At 38.0% G+C, this 20,121-nt stretch overlaps 1 protein-coding gene and 1 non-coding gene across 2 annotated transcripts in view; one reads left to right on the forward strand and one right to left on the reverse strand.

Moving 5' to 3' along the window:
* Positions 1 to 20,121, reverse strand: part of MED28 (mediator complex subunit 28) — a 1,184,036-nt gene that overhangs the window by 294,619 nt on the left and 869,296 nt on the right. The window lies entirely within an intron of this gene.
* On the forward strand, positions 1,170 to 1,306 carry LOC126955847 (small nucleolar RNA SNORA75). Its single transcript, XR_007726134.1, has one exon. It is a non-coding gene; the product is annotated as a small nucleolar RNA SNORA75 (small nucleolar RNA).

The raw sequence follows: 20,121 nt of genomic DNA on the forward strand, positions 1-20,121 counted from the left end.
TTTAGTCTTGTTGAATATGCCTGTGAGGATAGAGAACCTGCCTGTTTTCCCTGCGTTTGTTCTTAACCCACAAGGCAGCTCTAGCACAGTGGATTCTCCCCTATGATTATTCATGGACAAAGCCAGCGCCTGTTGATTGACTTGTCATCTTGGAGTCATTTGGCATTCTTTCCATTCTTTCCTTCATTCCACAGGTTCTTCTTGGGATGCTTTTTCACCACTCTTTCTTCATTGAGCTAACTCTTTTGCATCCTGAAAACAGTAATCGAGGTCAACATGTATAACACTCACTATATATTCACCATATTCTAAGTAGTTTATGTATACGAATAAAGTTAATCCTCACGGCTGCCCTGTAGGGTGAGTATTATCATTTAACTCATCCTTCAGATAAGGAACCTGAAACACAGAAATTGAGTAACTCATCCAAGGCCGCAAAACTAGTGAGGGGTGGGGGCTGGATTCAAATCCAGTACTACGGTCCCAGAAACTGTAGTACTCTGAATCACCAGGCTCAAAGTCACCTTCACCACAAGCCCTTCTGGAGCACTGCTCCTAAATTTTCAACATACCATTTGGCCCTTCCATCATACCCGGCCCCACGTGAGTATCTGTCGTAGGCCTTATCCCATATGATTGCAATTCCTGGTTTCCTCTTCAGTTCCCCTCATTGTCCTGTGATCTCCCTGAGGATCCCAGTGAATCCCTGTGAAAGAAGGAGCATGGCTTTAGGCTGCAGGGGACAGATTCTCCCAGGATCCAAAGACATGAGACTTAAAGAAGTTCTTCCTCTTTCATGTCATCAAACTGTTCATTTTTTTCCATACCTCTTTTAGCAATCTGTAACCATCTTGTTTGTTTTCATTTACTTGATTAAACAAAACAAAACAAAACAAAAAAACCTTTCCTTCCCCCCAAGAATGAAGGCAGAGAATTTATCTGTTTTGTTTGCTGCTTTGCTTCAGTGCCTGACACAGAATGTATATTCAGTAAATATATGTCAGGCGAATAAATGAATGAATGAATTTATTGTGCTTCTATTATATGCCAGGCACTGTGTAGACACCATGGTTCTTGCCTTTACGAGGTGAACAAGTTTATGGAGGGTGACGGGGAAGACAGGGCAAGAGGCAGTAACTATATAGAAACGGAGAAAGAACAGGGAGCTTGGCTTCTCATTGAGCTCCTTTCTGTCCATTGGTGGCAGTTGAGGTATTTGCATGAGAAGAAGAGATAATTCACAGAACTAGCATTATTTTACTTTCTGTCTTTACAGAGGTATATTTGGCTGTTTTGTGAGACATTCTGGGAAGAAAAAACAAACAAACAAAAAAGAACAGGGAGTTTGGAGAGCCAAAAAGAAGAAGGATTTAGCACTGGGTGAGGGGAAGTCCAGAAAGGATTTCTGCAGAAAGTGACAACTAAGAGACCTGAAACATAGTTGGGAAATGACCAAGCAGAAGACAAAGGAAAGAGCTGAGTAAGGAAGGAGAAGAGAGATGTTTCAGGTAGAGGGAAGGAGAGGTAGGAAAGGCCTGGCAATCCGGTTATTTTCAGGTCTGTTGGGTGCAAATGCTAGAAAGGAGGAGCTTCATGAATTTTGGGCACCTTGATGTCCAAGCCATGGCAGAATTGGACTTCCCTTCATGTATTCCTTTTTCCACCCCCCACCAACTGTCTTTGTTGCCTTCATTGTTCCCAAAGCCTCCTTTTCATCCTTGTTTCTTCCTGGCTGGAATAGGTTCAGTGGAACCATATTCCTCCGACAGTTTGCATTGCTTCACTTGCTCAGGAGTCTGTAGCACTGCCAGCTGCCTCTGGGAATGGAATTTCTTACATTTATCTCATGATCTATACTTTTCTGTCTATTTTTGCATGTTATCCTTTGATCCTCGCAGCAACTGTGTGAGTTCTCTCAATTCTTAGCCGAAACCTAAAACGTGTCTATTCTCAGCCTCTTACCCCCATCCCACTGCGATTCTCTTAAGTGTACTACTCTTCTTTCCTCTTCCCTACACAGATGCTTGAATCTGCCAAGAAATTTGTTTCCCTTTCTCTCTCTGTGTATATCATGTAAGAACCCCTAAGCCAAAAACACACCATCTGATGAATACTTAGGCCAGTAGGGTATAGTATTTATACTCAGATCTGTACTTTTGATATGTTCTGGGAGGTCAGAGATATTTGGTCTTAGATTTCATGCTTTGTGTGTTTCCTTTGTTTTTGAGACTGTCAAGGTCTATTCTGTCTTTGGACAGCTTGGACTACTTAGACTTTTCTTTTCAGAGTGAGTTTTGATGTGTCTGCTCATGGGGTCTAACCACTGGTCCTAGTTCTACAGTTAGGTCCAGGAGGGCAGAATAGCTGAGTAGCTACATGCATCTGAATCTTGGCTTGCCACTTCCTGCCAGCTTTGGGAGGCTATCAAGACATTCTGCTTTCTGTGTATCAGCCACTCCTCTGTAAAATCAGGCAAATGGTAAGTATGCAAACTCACTGAATGTTCGCTGTTATCATCATCATTATTATTACTCCTTGTGGCTATAGTAAACAAGAGAAGAGTGGGTTTAGAATGGCCTGGTGTAGTATACCTGGAGCTCACACTTTATGAAATGCTAATTTTACTCACCTCTCAGCAAAAGGGAAGAAATATTCTTAAGTCAAATGCATACCATTCCAGGTTATTTCTCTTAGAGATTTGATACTATCACTCTGATAGTGAAGTTTTAATTGATGCAGGATACTTTCTTCAAGAAGCTACAATCTTTCCCTACATTCTTAAGATTATTTCACAATAGTATTTATAGATATAAGGTATAGCTGGTGGCAGCTCTCTTTTGTATTATTTTTAATTGACACATAATAGTTGTACATATTTATGGAGTACATTGTGGTATTTCAATACATGTATACAATGTAGAATATCCAAATTAGGATAATTAGCATATCTATCACCTCCAACATTTATCATTTCTTTGAGATGGGATTATTCAAAACCTGCTCTTCTAGCTATTAAAAAATATATGATAAATGGTCGCTTTTAATTATAGTCACCCTACAGTGCTCTAGTACACTAAAAGTTGTTCATCTTATCTAGCTGTGCTCTAGATCCATTAGCCAACCATTGGCCATTCCCTCCTCCCACCATGGCAGTGGCTCTCTTTTTGCCGGCAGGAAGGGATGCCAGCATGGGTGGCCTTATCCCCTGGGCATGTTCGCTCTGGATAATGGCCTTGAGTGGGAACTTGCCTTTTACCTGTGAGCTGCCATTGACATCCACTGGGAAGGCCAACAGCATATCCACCAGTAGCAAAGAATTATTCTTTGGGAAGCACACAGTGGGGAGACAGAGGAAGCAGGACTGTTGCCAGCAGGAGAATGGGTGAAGGGAATCCATCCAAGTAACTCTCCCCTCCATGTGCCACAACTAGGCGTCTTTCGGAAAGACGATGGGTGAGCTGGCGTGTGGCAATCAGAAATGGGGTAGTGTCCTGGAAGGGGAGCCCAGGAGCCCAAGATGCAGGCCACGTAGCTACCCAGACTCCTCCATGTATGAGTTGGGAGCAGCATGAACATTTCATGGAGATCTGAACTCTATTACTAGTGTATCCTAGCCATTTGGGATTTTTTTTTTTTTTTTTTTTTTTAAGGAGGAAATGAAGGAGAAAGAGAATGGAATTTTCCTTCCTTTCTGGGCAGAGATCTCAAAGCACACAAATTGAAACAAATGAGTAAATTATATTTCCTTTAAACTACAGTATAGTTAGACTTGATGCATTCAGAATGTAAGTAATGTCATCTCCTGATTCTTTTGTTATGAAAGGAACCTGAATTCAAGATGACAACTGATCTGCGAGGCTTTAGCCAGAGGAAGTTAAGCTGGACAAACAAACCTGGATACTCCCAGTCTACTTGTTAAAAAATTATTTTCTGATTCTGGTTTCTATTCAGCTGTTGGGCAAAACAAATGCATAATTAAGAACTTCACCTTTGACAGTTTAGCTCTTCTTATTTTTTTTTTAAACACAAATAGGAATTTTCCATTTTCATATAGTAATATCAAGATACTCTGCTACATTGAATCCACCAGTAGGTTTTGAAAATAAGCATAACAAACCATATAAAAAATAAGAAAATCCACTTTTAGGGTTTTAGATTCATGCCGTTTAATTGTTCGTCTATTTTCATGATAAGGTGAGACTGGTCTCGTGTCACCGGAGGGACTATATCCTGCTGTTTTTTTTCCCATCCTCATTTACAATGATTATGTTATCAGGCTGGCCAGGCAAAAGGGTGGAGCAACTATAATTTCAAAGCAGGATTAGGTTGAAATAACGAGGTCACCAAGTTGTGGTTACCAAGGCAACGTCACATCTAAGAATATGGGATGCTTCTAGGAGATGAGGCAAAGCCTGGAGCTTTTCTCTCCCTCTTGTGCAAAAATCACCCACTTCCTAGATAAAAATTGCTTATTAATTGCTTTTAAATGTATTTTATTCTTTATTTTTAGGAATCAGTTTATAAATTATAACCTGATTTACAGTTCGGTTTTTAAACTAGTAATACATATCAGAATAATCATTGTTTTCTCCTCTCTTTTGGATTCACATTTACTTTTTTCAAGTTTCATTCTTTCCTTCATCCTTTCCTCCCTTTCTTCCTCTCTTCCTCCATTCCTTCCTTCCTTCCCTCCTTTCTTCCTTCTTTCATTTCTATTTTAATATTGCAGGAAAAAGTCATGGAACAAAAGAGAGGAAATTGGAGAGTTGGGTGCTCTGTTTAGACCTTGATATGACAAAAATGTGATAAGTGACAGAAGCTGTAACCTACACCCACCATACTCATTTGACCCCCTAAAAACTACTGAGCACAGGCCGGGCGCTGTGGCTCAAGCCTGTAATCCCAGCACTTTGGGAGGCCGAGACGGGCAGATCACGAGGTCAGGAGATCGAGACCATCCAGGCTAACACGGTGAAACCCCGTCTCTACTAAAAAATACAAAAAACTAGCCGGGCGAGGTGGCGGGCACCTGTAGTCCCAGCTACTCGGGAGGCTGAGGCAGGAGAATGGTGGGAACCCGGGAGACGGAGCTTGCAGTGAGCTGAGATCAGGCCGCTGTACTCCGGCCCGGGTGGCAGAGCGAGACTCCGTCTCAAAAAATAAATAAATAAATAAAACTACTGAGCACAAGCGAGAACAACCTTGGTCTTCATTGTTGTTTTTTAAAATTGCAACCTACCTTTACAATTGTGGACTATGGAGGTAAAGCAGGAAAGAGGGAGAAGACCCACAGTCTGTTTCTGATCAGTATCAGCTATCAGTCCGAACAATTCCCACCAATTACCTCTTTTTTCCTCTGTATTCATTTCTGTGTCTCAGTTTTTCAGATGATAGCTTCAAGTTTCTTCATTTTATAAAAAGCAGGCTTCTTTTAATACGGGCTTGTGTTTGTGAGGCACGGATTTTACATAGGTCTCTTTTTAAAAAGAATATTTCTGACCTACGGTTGAATCACTGGACATGGTGCAGTGCGACTGGAACCCTCAGATTCCTTTGCATTACAACATGACTGCTCTTTAGGATATGTTAACTATTCACCTTTTGCCCTGGCTTTGCATAAAGAATATGAAGTGTGCTTGAAACCATGCCAGTGTGCAGTATTTTCCGCCTCCTGGAAATCCATGTCAAAGGAGTCTCATTGCCTTGAGAATGTGTTTAGTTTTCAGCCTGGGAGGATGGAAACCTTACAGGCTCTAGAGCCTACCAGATCTGGGTTTGAGGCACTGCTGTGTAACCATGGACAGGTAAAGTCACATCTCTGACTATCTTCACAGGGCAGTGTGAGGACAGAATGAGATTTCATGGAAACAGCTCTTAGCTGAACGTCTGATGGGCAGCTTGGGTCTCAATGAATCTCTTAATTCAAAAATAATAAAGATGTATGTGAAGTTAATCTTTATCTTTCCAGTCTCACTCCCTCCCTATCTTTTCCCTCTTTATCCTTGGAATAGTTTTTATAAAATGCAAATCAGATTATATTGTGTCCTTGCTGTACTGGGTTAAACTGTGTCCCCCCAAAATTCACTTCCATGTGGAACCTGGGAATATGACTTTTTGGAAATAGGGTCTTTTTGGATGTAATCAGCTTAATATAAAGTCATAGTGGATCATGGTGGCTCTTAAATTCACTATGACTGGGGGTTTTACAAGAGAGAGATTTGGACAGAGATACCTACTGAGAGAAGGCCATCTGATGACAGAGGGAGGTTTGGAGTGATGTGTCTATAAGTCAAGGAACACCAAAGATTGCTGACAGTCACCAAAGATTGCTGAAAATGCTTTTCTGTTGTTCTAAGCCACTTGGTTTGTGGTCATTTGTTACAGTGGCCCTAGGAGACTAACACACCTGATTAAAATCCTGCTGTGGTTCTTGGCCTATCATTGAAGTGAGGTCCAGGGCCTCCACCTTGCTCAAGTCACCTAGGATCTGCTTCCTGGTGGTATCGCCATTCATTTATCCGAACTTGATGCTCCATTGGTCCTGACGGCTTTTGATTGTGCCAGGTAGAGCTCTCTTTTACCCTTGAGGTGGCATCATCTGCCCATCTCTTCTTAGAACATGCTCTCTCTCACCAGTCACCTGGTTAACTAGAGGTATCAGCTAGATGTCCTTTCCTCTGAGGTCTTTCCAATACATAGATTGTGTAAGCACCCCTTCAAGCACTCTTACAATGCTCTTCAACATTTCTCCAGTTACTTAGTGGGAAGATTGGTCTTTCCTGCTAGACTCTGAGCTCAAAGAGGTAACAACGAATTCATTTTCTTGCTCACTTCTGTGTTCCTGTGTCCCAGCATGGCGTATGACATTGCGCATGCCCACGATTAGTATGAATTGAATGGTGCAATGAATGAATGACCAAGGAAATAACTGTTTGACATATGGTTAAAATTCTTAGTAAGATTTAGTGAGAAGTTGAAATGCTGCTGATAGATTCAAGATAAATTAATTGCTAATTTGCAATTTGAATTGATTACCATTAGCCAAAATTGATAGTGATTTTGACTGGTTTCATGAAACATAGAACCAAAGCCCTCCCCCTTGCCGTTTGATAGTCTATGTTTAACTAAAAATTAACATATGCTTATTGTAAAAAATTAAAATATTTCAGCCTGGGCAACCTTATCTCTACAAAAAATACAAAATTTAGCCAGTTGTGGTGGTGTACCCCTCTAGACCCAGCTACTAGGGAGGCTGAGGTGGGAGGATTGTTTGAACCCGGGAGGTTGAGGCTGCAGGGAGCCATGAGCATGCCACGGCATTCCAGCCTGAATGACAGAGTTAGGCTGTGTCTCAAAAAAAAAAAAAAAAAAAAAAAAGTTCAATGAAAAGTAAGTTTTCCTTATATCTCAGAACCATGTACCCACTGCCTACCTTAGAAGCAACAACTATGACTTTCTTTTGTAGCCAAGTGGAGATATTTTAAACATACAAATTCATATTATACACAGTGTTTTGCAGTTTGCTTTGTTCATTTAAAATGTACCATAGAGTTTTATATTTGCATACATAGATAGATCTCATTCTTTTTTATTGGCTGCAAGATACACTATTTTGTGCATGTTCCATACTTTAAGTAGCCCACTAATGTTAGAGATTTACATATTTTCCCATCTTTTGATATTAGAAACAAAGCTACAATAAACTGTATTTTTATGAGATATAACTGTTGGATACCTTTTTAAAGGTGGCATTGCTATGCCTTTAAAAATGTTATATGGTCAGACTCTAACCCAACCACAAATGTATTAGAAGTGACCAGTTGCAGAAAGAGAATAACTTTGATAGAAAAAAATTAAAGGTATAGAGAGTGCATGAAATAGCTATTTGGCGGATTATTACAGATTTTTTTTTGTCTTAGATCTGCCTATTTCTTTTTTTTAAGTGGGCCAACAGGGTCTAAAGAAAATGGCTGTTAAGCAAGAGAACAAATAACTCAGTTAAAAAATAGGCAAAGGACGTGAATAGACATTTTTCAAAAGAAGACATACAAATGGCCAATAGGCATTTGAAAAAAATGCTCAGTATCACTAAACATCAGGGAAATGCAAATTAAATCACAATGAGAGATCACCTAACACCTGTTAGAAGGGCTATTATCAAAAAGACAAAAGATAACAAGTGTTGGCAAGGATGTGGAGAAAAGGAAACCCTTGTATACTGTCAGTGGGAATGGAAATTAGTACAGCCTCTATGGAAAAGAGCATTGAGTTTCCTCAAAAAATTAAAAATAGAGCTACCATACGACCCAGCAATTCCACTGCTGAATATATATTGGAAGGAAATGGAATTAGTATGTTGACGAGATATCTGCACTCTTGTGTTCACTGCAGTATTATTCACAATGGCAAGACATGGAAACAACCTAAGTGTCCATTGATGGATGAATGGATAAAGGAAATGAAATATAGATACACACTGGAATACTATTCAGCCTTAAAATCAAAGGACGTCCTGTCATTGTGACACCATGGATGAACTTGAGGACATTATACTAAATGAAACAAGCCAGGCACAGAAAGACAAATACTGCACGATCTCACATATGTGGAATCTAAAATGTCCGACTCATAGAAGCTGCCAGCAGAATGGTGGTTGCCAGGAGTTGGAGTGGGAGATAAGGAGATATTGGTCAAGTGTTACAAAGTTTCAGGTAGATAGGATGAATAAGTTCTGGAGATCTGTTGTACAGCATGGTGACTATACTTAATAATACTGTATTGTATACTTGAAAATTGCCAAGAGAATAGCTCCAAAATGTTCTCAGAGCAAAAAATATGTGAGTTAATGCATATGTTAGTTAACTTGATTTAAACATTTTACAATGTACACATATGTCAGAACATCACATTGTACACTAAATATGTACAATTTTTATTTTTCAATTATACCTTAATAAATCTGGAAAAAAGAGAAAGGAGAAAAGAGAAGCCTTCTAGACAAATTCTGAAATTATGATTCTAATTATTATTATGTTTTCTTTTATCAGCCATATGGCTAATTTTTATATTGGCTAGATTTTTAATGTAGCATATTAAAGAGGAGAATCAAATTAGCTTAAAAAACGAGTACTGGCTCAAAACAATTTTGCATTATTAAAAACTAAGCACAAGCAAAATCTTGCTTGAATTTCAGAAAGATTTAGTAATCATTTTGAGTTTTCTATGCTAATCAGGAGTATGTGTGTCAAAATCCTTTAAAAAAACAGGACATTGGCCAGGTGCGTTGACTCACGCTTGTAATCCCAGCACTTTGGGAGGCCGAGGTGGGTGGATCACGAGGTCAGGAGATCGAGACCATCCTGGCCAACATGGTGAAACCCCGTCTCTACTAAAAATACAAAAATTAGTCGGGCGTGGTGGGGTGTGCCTGTAGTCCCAGCTACTCAGGAGGCTGAGGCAGGAGAATAGCTTGAACCTGGGAGGCAGAGGTTGCAGTGAGCTAGGATCATGCCATTGTATTCCAGCCTGGGGGACAGAGAGAGACTCCGTCTCAAAATAAACAAACAACAACAAAAAAACCCCAGAACATCAGGACATCAACAGAACTGGAAAAAAACAGGACATCAGCAGAATTGGAAAATTCATACAACCAAGATTCAAAATACCCAACACGATTTTGAAGACTCAAGATATTTGTAAGTCAGAGGATGAAGGAACTGATCCCAAAAAATTAAGACATATTGCAGTGTTCTTGGAGATGGGAGAATATGCCCATATAAAAATGGCTAGTTTTCAGGACTAAGAGTGCTAAGAATTTATTTCAATATTCATTGATTAAGCACTCATAGTATGTACAGTTTTAGAGTAGAAGAGAGAGAACTTTCAACCAGAAGGAGCTGGAACTTGTAATTGAAGACAACTATTTGTAAGGACAAGGAATGTTTTATTCTTTCAAATTCCTACTAAAAAAAAGAGAAATATAAATTGCTGGAAATCATTTTTACCTTAAAGTGTGGCTAACCTTTAACCCAGGAATTCCATATTTATAAATTTATCCTGAAGGAGGCAACCTTGAATAAACCCTTGCTCCCCTCAGAAAGGAAAAAGAGACAAAGATAGAGAGATAGACACATATGCACACGCAGATATTATATGTATGTATATATAATATATACATATATACATCTATGTATCTGTGTGTATATGTACATATATACATACATATATACATACACACACACACACACACATATATATGGAGAGAGAGAGAGACAGAGAGAGGGACAGAGACAGACAGAGAGAGAGAGAGAGAAACAGAAAAGGTGGATCCCCCTTGCCTTGCCTCTTGGAGATCTGAGTAAAATCGTATGTCCTGTTGTTTGGTTCCCGCTTCCTGTTTCTTTTCATGCAGCTTCCATTTTTAAAAAAATTTCCATTTCAACTTTTAAATTTTAGATTCAGGCGGTTACACGTGTAGGTTTGTTGCCTGGGTATATTTTGTGATGCTGAGTTTTGGGGTATGATTGATGCCATCACCCAGGTGGTGAGCGTTGTACCCAATTGTTAGTTTTTCAACACTTGCCCCTCTTCCTCCCTTTCCCCTTTAGTAGTTCCCAGTGTCTATTGTTCCCATCTTTGTGTCCATAAGTACTCAAAGTCTAGCTCCCACTTATAAGTGAGGCATGTAATATTTAGTTTTCTGTTCCTGCATTAGTTCACTGAGGATAATGGCCTCCAGCTCCATCTAATGTGCTGCAAAAGACATTATTGCATTTCTTTTTATGGCTGAGTAGTATTCCATAGTGTATATAGACTATATTTTCTTTATCCAATCCACTGTTGATGGGCATCTGGGTTGATTCCATGTCTTTGCTATTGTGAACAGTATGGTGATAAACATGTGAGTGTATTCGTGTGTCTTTTTGTTAGAATGATTTATTATTTTTTTTTAAATTTCAATAGTTTTTGGGGAGCAGGTGGTGTTTGGTTACATGGATAAGTTCTTTAGTGGTGATGTCAAAGATTTTGGTGCACCCATCACCCTGAGCAGTGTACACTCTACCCAGTGTGTAGTCTTTTATCCTTCACCTCCTTCCCGCCCTTCCCATTGAGTCCCCAAAGTCCATTGTTTCATTCTTATGCCTTTTGTGTCCTCATAGCTTAGGTCTCACTTATGAGTGAGAACATACGATGTTTGGTTTTCCATTCCTGAGTTACTTCATTTAGAATAATGGTCTCCAGCTCTATCCAGGTTGCTGCAAATGCCATTATTTCATTCCTTTTTATGGCTAAGTGGTATTCCATTATATATATATAAAATATATATGGCTATCATATATATCATGATATATATCATTTGTCATATATATCATGATATATATATTTTATTATATATATATCTATATATATCAGTCACATGATTTATTTTCCTTTGGATATATATATCTAGCAATGAGATTGCTGAGTCAAATGGTAGTTCTCTTTTTCGTTCTTTGAATAATCTCCAAACTGCTTTTCACAGTGGCTGAGCTAATTTACATTTTCATCAATAGTGTATAACCATTCCCCTTTCCCTGCAGCCTCACCAGCATCTGTTGTTTTCTGACTTTTTAATAGTAGCCATTTTGAGTGGCATGGGATGGTAGGTGTCTCATTGTGGTTTTGATTTGCCTTTCTCTGATGACTAATGATGTTGAGCATTTTTTCAGAGGTTTGTTGGCTACTTGTATGTCTTCTTTTGAGAAGTATCTATTCATGTCTTTTGTCCACTTTTTAATAAGGTTATTTGTTTTGTTTACTTGTCAAGTTGTTTAAATTCCTTATAGATTCTGGATATTAGACCTTTATGAGCTGCACAGTTTGCAACTATTTTCTCCCATTCTGTAGGTTGTGTATTTACTCTGTTGGTAGTTTCTTTTGATGTTCAGAAGCTTTTAGTTTAATTAGGTCTCACTTGTCATTTTTTGTTTTTGTTGCAATTGCTTTTGAGGACTCAGTCAGAATTTTTTTTCCCAAGTCTGATTGTTCAGATTGGTGTTTCCTATGTTTTTTTTCCTAAAATTTTCAGTCTGAAGTTTTACATTTAAATATTTAATCCATCCTGAGTTAATTCAGTTTCTTACGTGTCAATTCAGATATGGAATCTAGCCTCTTCATCTATTCTGGGGTAAAAACAAACAAACAAAAAACAAAAAACAACTCTACAAAAGTGATATTTAAGAGACAAGATTTGTGGGGACAGGTTCACTACAGTATTCTGTTCTCCTGGATTTGTTTGGTCACCATGTCACTAAGGAACCTCTCCTGTTCCCACTCAGCACCTGCCATCACATCCTGCCCTTGCCTGTCTCTCTGTCTCTCTTTCTCTCTCTCCCTCTCATCTCTCCTCCATTCTATGCCTTTCACCTTTCACTCTGCCTCTCTAGAACAATGAGAAAATTCATCTTCTTGTTTCAGTAAGTGCAGTAAACTCTTTCTTGAAGTTTTGGGGGCCAGTTGCTGTATACCCTTTGGAATCTCAGTATAACCCCAAGCTCTTAATAAGGGATTTCTGCCTAAAGAAAGATTTTCCCCTGAGAGAAATTTTGACACTATATGTTTGAATAATATCTTATTTTTTATGCCTCTCTATTTTTAGTAAATATTTGAAAACAATCTAAATGGTCATGGACAGAAGAATGGCTAAATTTTTATCATAACCTAGATTGACTACTATGCAGTCCTAAAATTATATTTACAAAGATATTCATTCATTCTTCAATTCATTTATTCATTTATTAAGTAAGTACTGAGGGCCTACTATGTTTTGAGAGCTATGTTGGTCATGTGAACAGCAAGGACAAAATCCCTGTTATAATCTAACAGGGAGAACAAATATAAAACTAATAGTTTTATATTAACTGATGAAGTGAGGTTTTGATAAGTGCTATAAATGAGCTGTAGCAGGTGCTAGGAAATTCTAAAAGGGAACCAGAATTGAGCTGGAGAAAGTAAATTTTTTAAGGTGGTATCTGAAGCTCAGTTATCTAGGCAAGGGGGCGGTAAGTGGTGGTGGGGGTGAATTCCAGCAGAGGGAACAGCATGTGTGAAGACCCTAGTGTGGAAACAGACTGAGTTCAAGGAACAGAAAGTGAGTCTCATGAGGCTGGAGTATGCAGAGCAAAGCAGGGATGACATTAAATGCACCTGGAGAAGGTGCCAGGGTCAGAACATGCAGAGCCTTATAGACACATTACCAAATTTGGACTTTTGTTTTAAAAATAGAGGAAAGACATTGATGGTTTTAAGCACGAGGATTACATGAGATTTGAGTGGTTTTTTTCCCCCTAACACAGTCTTGCTGTGTCGCCTAGGCTGGAGTGCAGTAGCAAGATCCTGACTCACTGTAGCCTCTGCCTCCTGGGTTCAAGCAATTCTTGTGCCTCAACCTCTCAAGTAGTGGGATTACAGGCATGTGCCACCATGCCTGGCTAATTTTTGTATTTTTAGTTGAGATGGGATTTTGTCATGTTGGCCAGGCTGGTCTCGAACTCCTGGCCCCAAGTGATCTGCCCGTCGCTGCCTCCCAAAGTGCTGGGATTACAGGTATGAGACACTGTGCCCAGATGAGATTTGAATTTTAAAAGATCATTCTTGCTGCAGTGTAGAATGAATTGTTAAAGACTAAGAGTACACATAACAGAATTGATTAGAGTTACTGAAGGTGTTCTAGCAAGAGATGCTGGTGGGTTAAGCTAGTGCTTCTCAGCCAGAGGTGGTTTTAACACTCAGTATGCAACCCACACTTTTGACAATGGATGGAGACATTTTTTTCTTAAATTAATTTAATGACTCCAGCTTTCTTTGACTGTTAACAGGGTATATTTTTCTCTACCACTTTTCTTTTAACCTATCTGTGCCTTTATGTTTAAAATGAGTTTCTTGTAGACAATGTATAATTAGGTCTTTTTTATCATTTTTTTAAAAAAACAAATAATCTCTGTCCTTTAATTGGCATGTTTGAGCTAATTTATATGTAAAGTGATAATTGATATAGTCAAAATACTATCTGCCATGTTTATCATTGTTTTCTTTTTGTTGTGCTTATTTTTTTGTTTCTTTTTCTTCTCTTTTTCTGCCTTCTCTGGTTTTAATTGAACATTTCATACCATTCCATTTTCTCTCCACTCATAACATATCAATTATACTTCTTAAAATTTTTTTAGTAGCTGGCCTAGAGTTTGCAATACACATTTACAACTCGCCTAAGTCTCTTTTAAGTAACACTATATTGCTTCATAGGTAATATAGGTATCCTATAACAGCACACTCAATTTCTCTCTCCCATCCTATAGCATTACTTTCACTCATTTCACTTATGCATATCCTATAATCACACAACACATTGTTATTACTTTGAACAGTTTGTTTGATCAGTTAAGAATAAGAAAAAATAGTTCCAGGTCTTGTATTTCAGTCTTTAATCCATCTTGAGTTAATTTTTATATATGGTGAGAGATAAGGCTCTAATTCCATTCTTTTGCATATGGCTATCCATTTTCCCAGTACCATTTGTTGAGTAGTTTGTCCTTTCCTCATTGTATAGTTTTGTGAACTTTGTTGAGGATCAGTTGGTGGTAAGTATGTGACTTTGGTTTTGGGTTCTATATTCTGTTCCATTGATCTATGCGTCTATTTTTATACCACAACCATGCTGTTTTGATTACTATAGCCTTGTAGTATAATTTGAAGTTAGGTAATGTGATGTCTCTAGCATTTTTCTTTTTACTTAAGATTGCTTCAGCTATTTGGGCTCTTTTTTGGTTCTATATGAATTTTGGAATGATATTTTCTAATTCTGTGAAAAATACATTGGCAGTTTGATAGGTATTGCACTGAATCTGTATATTGCTGTGGGAAATATGGTTGTTTTTAATAATATTGATTCTTCCACTCCATGAGCATGATATATTTTTCCATTTGTTTCTGTCATCTATGATTTCTTTCATCAGTTTTTTTGTAGTTCTCTTTGTAGAGATCACTTACCTCTGTGGTTAAATATATTCCCAGTTCTTTTTTTTGTGGTTATTGTAAATGAGATTGAACTCCTAATTTCATTCTCGGCTTGAATATTATTGATGTATAGAAATGCTACTGATTTTTGTATCCTGTTGATTTTCTATCCTGAGACTTTACTGCAGTAATTTATCAAGTCTAGTCATCTCTTGGAGGGAGGGGTCTTTATGTCTGTCTACGTATAAGATCATGTCATGTGTGACCAGAGATAATTTGACTTTCTCTTTTCCAATTTTGATGCCTTTTATTTCTTTCTTTTGCCTGATTGCTCTGCCTAGACTGGAAACTGTAAAAATCCTATAAGAAAATCTAGGAAAAACTCTTCAGGACATTGGCCTAGGCAAAGAATTTATGATTAAGACCTCAAAAGTGAATGCAACAAAAACAAAAATAGACAAATGAGACTTAATTAAACTAAAAAGCTTCTGCACAGCGAAGGAAATAATCAACAGAGTAAACACACAAGCTACAGAATGGGAGAAAATACTTTCAAACTATGTATCTGATAAAGGACAAATATCCAGAATATACAGGAAACTCAACTCAATGAGAAAAACACAAATAAGTCCATTAAAAAGTGTGTAAAGGACATGACAAACATTTATCAGAAGAAGGCATACAAGTGGCCAAAAAATATATAAAAACAACATCATCAATTATCAGATAAATGAAAATCAAAACCACAATGAGATGGCATTTCATACCAGCCAGAATTGGCTATTACTATAATTTATTTTATTTTATTTTATTTTATTTTAAGTCCCTGGATACATGTGCAGGATGTGCTGGTTTGCTACACAGTTAATTGTGGGCCATGGTGGTTTGCTGCACCTGTCAACCCATCAGGTAGGTATTAAGGCCTGCATGCATTAGCTATTTATCCTGATGCTCTCCATCCTCCTGCACCTTATCCCCCCACAGGCCCCAGTATGTGTTGTTTCCCTCTCTGTGCCCATGTCTTCTCATTGTTCAGCTCCCACTTATGAGTGAGAACATGCAGTTTTTGGTTTTCTCTTCCTGCATTAGTTGCTGAGGATAATGGCTTCCAGCTCCTTCCATGTCCCTGCAAAAGACATGGTCTCATTCCTTTTTGTGGCTGCATAGTATTCCGTGGTGTATATGTAGCACATTTTCTTTATCCAGTCTATCATTGATGGGAATTTGAGTTGACTCCATGTCTTTGCTACTGTGAATAGTGCTGCAATGAACATATGCATGCATGTATCTTTATAATAGAATGATTTATATTCCTTTGGGCATATACTCAGTAATGGAATTGCTAGGCCAAATGGTATTTCTGGTTCTAGGTCTTTGAGGAATTGCCACACTGTCTTCCACAATGATTGAACTAATTTGCATTCCCACTAACAGTGTAAAAGCATTGCTTTTCTCCACAGCCTCGCCAGCATCTGTTGTTTCTTGACTCTTTATTAATGGCCACAGAGTCAAAAAACAACAGATGCTGGCCAAGATGCAGAGGAAAGGGAATGCTTGTACCCTGTTGGTAGGAATGTAAATTAGTACAACCTCTATGGAAAGCAGTATGGAGACTTTTCAGTGAACTAAAAATAGAGTTACCATTTGATCCAGCAACTTCACTATTGAATATCTACCTAAAGGAAAATAATTATATATATACACATACATACATACATATATATAAATTTTATATATACACATATACATATTTGTGTATATATATATATTTTATATATATATATATATGTTTATTGCACATATACATAACATACATATTTGTGTGGATATAAAGAAAATAATTTTATATCACAAAAAAGAATAAATACATATGTGCCCAGCTCTAGAGGTTTGTCTATGTGTGGAATGTATTTGATAACATATAGATTTTATTTCTTGCAGCACTATTCAACATATCATCCCACTAAAAAAAATAGAATCCACCTAAGTGTTCACCAATACCTCAAAATAGTGGTGATAGCCCCAGTTGTGTGTTGGGAGATAAAGGGAAAACCGGGAAGAACGTTTCTTCTTTACATAGTAATCAGTAGACCATGGAATGCTATGCAGTCACAAAAAAGAATGAAATCATGTCTTTTACAGCAATGTGGAGGAAGCCAGAGTTCATTATTCTAGGTGAAATAACTTGTAAACAGAAAATCAAGTACTGCATGTTCTCATTCGTGAGTGGGAGCTAAACAGTGGGTACACATGGACATACAAAAGAAAATAATAGACACTGGAGACTCCAAAAGGGGAGAGGTGGGGGTGGTTGAGGGTTGAGAAATTACCTATTGGGTACAATGTTTACTATTCAGGTGATGGGTACACCAGAAGCCTAAACTCCACTATCCATGTAACAAACCACCATGTGCATGCCCCGATTCTATTTAAAAAAAGAATAAGAAAAACTCAAAGATTTTATATTACCTTCATTTATTCCTTTTCTGGCTCCTTTCCTTCCTTTATGTAGAGCTGAGGTTTTGATTATTGTAATTTTCCTTCTCCCTAAGAACTTCTTTTCATATTTCTTGGAGGACCAGTTTGCTGGCAATGAATTTCCCAAGTTTTTGCTTGCCTGAGAAAATACTTATTTCTTCTTCACTTTGGAAGGATAATTTTGCTGGGTGTAGAATTCTAGGTTATTTATTTATTTAACATTTTAAGTATTTCAATCCACTCTCTTTTTGCTTGCATGTTTCTGACAAGAAACCTGTTGTAATTCTTGTCCTTTTTTTTTTTTTTTTTTTTTTTTTTTTTTAACTCTCTGTATTCTTTCAAAATCTTCTGTTTGTCTTTGGTTTTCTTCAGTGTTACTATCATATGCCCAGGTGTAGACATTTTAGTATTTATCCTACTTTGTGTTCTCTGAGCTTCCTGGATCTGTGGTTTACTGTCTGTCATTAATTTTGGAATTTCTTGGCCATTGTTATTTTAACTATTTCTCTCTTTTCCTTCTGGTATACAATTGTATGCATGTTACACCTTTAGAAATTGCCAACAGTTCCTGGATATTCTGTTCTGTTTTCAAATTCTTTTTTTTTTTTTTTTTTTTTGTAATTTCAGTTTGGGAAGAAGTTTCTATTGACATATCTTGAAGGTCACTGATCAGTTCCTTGGCTGTGTCTAGTCTATTGATGAGCCATCAAAAAGTCATTCTCCATTTCTGTTCCAATGTTTTTGATTTCTAGCCTTTCTGTTTGATAATTTCCTAGAGAGTCTATCGTTCTGTTTATATTACCCATTTGTTCTTGTATGCTGCCTACCTTTTCCATTAGATTCCTTAACATATTAATTACAGTTATTTTAAATTTCCTGTCTGACAATTCCAAAATCTGTGTCATATCTGAGTCTGTTTCTCATGCTTGCTTTGTCTCTTCAGATGGTGTTTTCTCTTGTGTTTTGTCATGCTTTGCAATTTTTTATTGGAAGCTGGATATAATATATCAGGTAATAGGCACTGAGGCAAACAGGCCTTTAGTGTTAGGTTTTATATCTCTCTGGCTGGGATCTTGGCTCTATGTAATGTTTGCTGTAGCTGAAGGCAAAGGGGCTTCAAATTCCTCTAGTGTCCTTGTTTTAATCTTTCATGTTGTCTTTGGCATTCTCTAAGTGCTATTCTTAAATAGAGTTTGTACCTGTGTCTGCTTTAATCTTGTACCTGTATGAGTTTTAATCCACTCATATACTGATATCCTGTTGATGGGCTAGTAAGAAGTGAGGGAGGGGAGGCATTCTTTAATTCAAATCAAATCTCAATATTTTTCTGGGCTTGTGTCACTGGGCTGTGACCTTCCTAAGTGTTTCTTATTTCCCCCTGCTGCCCACCTCCCTTAGGTGAGACAGACAGGTTAGAAGGGGCTGGGGCTAGGTAATTTTGTCCCCCTGGATAAGACTCTGGCAAAGTTTTTACTTGGGAGAGAAGGTTTTTGTTATGTAGAATGCACTGCATGTATTCCAAAATGATTACTTTATAATATCTAGGACAGCCCCCTCCAAGGAAGAATTTTCCGGCCTCAAATAGCAATGGTGCCAATGTTGAGAAGCGCTTGTCTAGGGAAGCGCTGAAAATAGAACAGGAGAAAAGCAAATGTGTTTGAGATATATTTAGGAGGTAGAATTGATTAAGACTTACTGATACACCGAATGTTGGAGGAGGGGGAATGAATGACAAAGATGACTCCCAAGTGTCTGGCTTAGGTCTCTGGCAGATACCATTATGAAGAAAGGAATGCTAGAGGAAGATCATGTTTAGAGTGGGGAAGGACAGGTAAACTTTCTAATAACGCAGGGAAAGGTCTAAATGAAAACATTTGGGTAAAAGTTTTCTATGTATTATTATGTTAAACATAAAGAAAACAAAGTCTCATGAATAGAGAAGAGACTGGTTAGGTTAAAATACTCTCTTCTCTGTGTGTGTGTGTGTGTGTGTCCACATGTGTGCATGTGCACACATGTGTACATGTGTTTTAATATTTAGGTCTGAGTAAACTTAAAATAATTTTATTTATGTGAAACTATTACTGGTACTAATACTAATACTGAAGGGACTCAATAATATTCAATGTGTTTGTTTTTGAGTAGTGGAACTGATAACTATTTTTTTTTTTTGAGATGGAGTCTCAATCTGTTGCCCAGACTGGAGTGCAGTGGCATGTTCTCAGCTCACTGCAAACTCCCCCTCCCAGATTCAAGTGATTCTTCTGCCTCAGCATCCTGAGTAGCTTGGATTTATAGGTGCCCACCATCACACCTGGCTAATTTTTGTAATTTTAGTAGAGACAGGGTTTCACCATGTTGGCCAGGCTGGTCTCGAACTCCTGACCTCAAGTGTTCCCCTTGCCTTGGCCTCCCAAAGTGCTGGGACTACAGACATAGGCCACTGTGCCTGGCCAACTTTTTAAAAGCCCGACTTTTATTTATTTATTTTTATTATTATTTTTTATTATACTTTATGTTCTAGGGTACATGTGCACAACATGCAGGTTTGTTACGTATGTGTACATGTGCCATGTTGATGTACTGCACCCATTAACTCGTCATTTACATTAGGTATATCTCCTAATGCTATCCCTTCCCCCTCACCCCACC

This window comes from Macaca thibetana, chromosome 5 (assembly GCF_024542745.1).
Source record: "Macaca thibetana thibetana isolate TM-01 chromosome 5, ASM2454274v1, whole genome shotgun sequence".
Lineage (NCBI taxonomy): Eukaryota > Metazoa > Chordata > Mammalia > Primates > Cercopithecidae > Macaca > Macaca thibetana.